Source organism: Neophocaena asiaeorientalis, unplaced genomic scaffold (genome assembly GCF_003031525.2).
Source record: "Neophocaena asiaeorientalis asiaeorientalis breed wild unplaced genomic scaffold, Neophocaena_asiaeorientalis_V1.1 scaffold62, whole genome shotgun sequence".
Taxonomy (NCBI): Eukaryota; Metazoa; Chordata; class Mammalia; order Artiodactyla; family Phocoenidae; genus Neophocaena; species Neophocaena asiaeorientalis.
This window is the reverse complement of record NW_020175191.1, coordinates 5,333,349-5,336,873: the sequence shown is the minus strand read 5'-3', so window position 1 is coordinate 5,336,873 and position 3,525 is coordinate 5,333,349. Positions and strand designations below refer to the sequence as shown.

General features: G+C 38.4%; 1 pseudogene; it reads right to left on the bottom strand.

Moving 5' to 3' along the window:
- Positions 1–513: 513 nt before the first annotated feature.
- LOC112412992 (histone-lysine N-methyltransferase, H3 lysine-36 and H4 lysine-20 specific pseudogene) lies at positions 514–1,541 on the bottom strand (annotated as a pseudogene).
- Positions 1,542–3,525: the final 1,984 nt, after the last annotated feature.

Genomic DNA, 3,525 nt, shown 5'->3' with positions numbered 1-3,525 from the left:
AGGATTCTGTACAATAGGTAGTTCAGGAAAATTAGCCTAATTTAAATTCTGACTGATGTCCAAGAAGGCCTTCTCATCTTAGCTACTCTGAATGTTTACCCAAAATGCATTTCAACCTGCAGCAAAAAGTCACCCCATCAACTAAAAATATAAGCCATGCCTTACGCAGAAACAGGACTCCAGGTAATTAACTGGTTCACCTGTACCCGTAATACCGGCAAACCAAAGCCGAGCCCACTTAAAAAAGAAAAAGCTAAACAAATGTATACCTCCATCTTGAACATTTAAATTTGAACTCAATCAAATGCCCTTAAAAGTTTAACTCTTAGCCAGTCCTCAATGGAGAGTTAACTGGGAAGAATCAAAAAAGAACCAAACTCATACAATAGAGGAAATTTTTTTAAATCAAAGTAAAATTTCCCCAAAGAGCTTATCATTAGCAATAAGCTTTCATCTGTGAACTGATAAACAAACAAAAACCAATTAGTTATAATTGGTTTTTATAGTTTCCCTTTAAGTTGCCTATATATATACATTTATGTATATATTTAAGTTGTACCAAAAACTGCTTACAAATGGCAATTCTTGTGAAGTAGATAATGATGAAGTTCCAAGTAATTCTAGCATGTTTCCTAATGTACTTGTACTGGAGTCTGGATTATCCTGAAAAGATAAATTTATTGAGTTTAATTGCTCTTTTATGGTATCTCTATGGTATCTCAACCATCTTCTATGGTTGTATCTCCTAGTGAAAGGGGGGCTGGGAGAAGAGCTGCTTTTTCATTGCTGCCGTCCACTTCATTTCTTTGCTTACTTTTCTGTGTTTCAGTTTGAGGAGCTAATGGCAAGAATGGTGATTTGACTGCACCGTGTCTACTGTCTGGTGTGCTGTCTTGTTCATTTCCCCAGGCCACGTCTACACCATTCTCTGATTTAGGCTCATAATTGCAGGTGGCATTGGTCTGAGTTTCCTCAAAGATCTCCTCTATACTCTCATCCTCTGTGCCTGGCTGTTCTGGGTCCATTTCAGAATCTACATGTGCATCATGCAGACAAGTAAAACTCTCAAAGCGCAGAAAGCCATTCTTGATAGTCTTTGTTACTTTTACCTGGAGTTCAGGGGAGTTATTACAAGAGGGTTCCTGTTTCATAGCAAGTGCTGTTGGACCACCAGGACTCAAGGAAGTGCAAACAATTGGCGACTGAGCTCTTGAATCACTTTTTTCAGGGTCTGAAAGGATTCTGATCCATCAGCAGACCCATTTAAATACTCTGCATTGATCACGGAGGCCAAATCCTGTAGTCTCCACAGTGGAATGTAACAAGATGGAGAATCTTGTCCATAAGCATTTGGGGATTTTTCACTGGCAGTACATAACTGCATAGTACGCCTATTAAGTGGCTCAGAATAATTGGATTCACCATTACCGAAAGGGCTGTCCTTGTCTTCAGGGGCATCTAAATTCACTGGATTGGAAAAGGGCAGCAGACAATTTCTTCTAGGTAGTTCACAGGTCTGATCCATCCTGGGCCAGCATCAGCCGTGCCCCGCGCCCCATCCCGGGCCGGCTGGGGGGAGGGGGTGACCCTCATTACACTGGGGCGCGAGTGGAGCAATGGGGAGAGCGCAGAGCCGCTCTCCACACCCGCCTCCCCCCGCCTCTCTCTTCAGGGTAGAAGGCAGCGAGTGCGACTTGCCCCGGCCTATTCCGCCGCTGCCCCCAATTTTCTATTTCTTCTTGCCTCAGTAATTTTGCCTGAGGCGTCCCCCAACTGCCATTTCATCTATGTTGTCAAATTTATTAGCATATAGATCTTCATGACACTCTGATTATGTTTAAGATCCTTGATGTGTCTTTAGGTATTTTTTCCTTATTATTCTGTTTTATTTATTTTATCATCTCACTTTTTTTTCTCATTACTCTTGCCAGAAGTTTGTCTACCTTATAAATCTTTTCAAATAAAAGATTTTTTTCTTCATTATATATATTTATATATTATATATATTTGTTTAAATATATTTGTTTTTATTTATTATATTTAACTTTTTGAGTTGTTAACTTAATTCATTAGTTTTTGGTCCAGGAATATTTTTAGGAGTGTGTCTTGTGTGTTAAAGTTCCTGGAGCCTTGTTTACCTAAGAATATCTTTATTGAATCCTCATGTTTAAATGGGATAGTTTAATTCTATATTAGAAGTCCTTTTTTTCTCCTTGGAAAGAATACTCCATTGACTTCTTGATTTCAGGGTCACAATTTAGATATCTAATGTCAAGTGAATTCATGTTGTTTTGTAAGATATATATTCTCTTTCTACATGCTCTTAGAATTGCCTTTTGGAATGTGAAGTTATTACATTCCACTATAAATATTAGGTAATTTTTTTTCTTATCTTTTTGCAGTGTATCAGCCTTTCAGTCTCAAATATTTTTTATTTCAGTCTAAAATCTTTTACCCTGGGAATTTTTGGTCATTATTTATCTATGCCTCCTGTATGAATTATCTATTGCTGCATGCATAATAAATTACCCCAAAACGTAGTGGCTGTTAGATTGTGGTAAATGATTTCTTAAGGTTCTGAGTTGTCTGGGAGGTTCTATTGGTTTCACGGGGCGAACGCCTGTGTCTGCTTTCAGCTGAAGGGAATCCAGGGAACTAGGCTGCTCTGGACAGCTGGGATGACTAGGCCTCTCTCATCATGGGGTCTTTCATCCTCAAGGAGGCTAGACTAGGCTGCCTCACATGGTCAGGACAGTGTACACAACTGCTTCTTAAGTCTCTGCTTGCTTCAAGTTTACTGATGTTACATTTGTCAGAGTAATCAGGGTAATTCACGTGATCACACCCAGCATAGGTACTTACATCTCTACTTGCTTTATTGATATCCCATTGGTCAAAGTAAAGCCCATGATCAAGTTCAGCATCAGTGTGAGAGGGGGGCCTAACTCTACATTGTGAGAGGTATGGTTCATTGGGGAATGCGTACTGCTACAGTCTACCACATCTCCCTCTGTTTACTTTTTTCTTTCCTTCTGGAACTCCTGTTAAAATCCCTACTTTTTGCTTTCATTATTCTTACCTTTTCTAGTTTATTTTTCCTCACTTTATTTCTTCTTGATGCCTTGTGAGATAGTTCCTCAACCTGATCTTTTGTTCACTGGTTCAAATTTGTTTGTATCCATTCTGTTTTTTGTCTCTTTGAATTCCTTAATTAAACTGTTATATTTTTCCTACCTAGTATTTTTACTTGATCTTTTAAAAAATTGTTATATTCATGTTAATATACTATTTGTCCCTCTTTGATTGTATATATTATACCTATTTCAATTTTTAAAATCTGCCTATCATCTAGTAGGAATAATTCAGTTTATTATCTTTCTTTTATTAATGGCTGCATTCCTCAGCTATCAGGGTACTTTTCTCTGCAATTTCATTTTGCCTTCTAGGTGTCAGCTATTTGGCTGTTTATGTGCCCTTAGTGGAGAGAAGCCTCAACTCCGCCTCTTATTTGTGTCATTCCTGCTG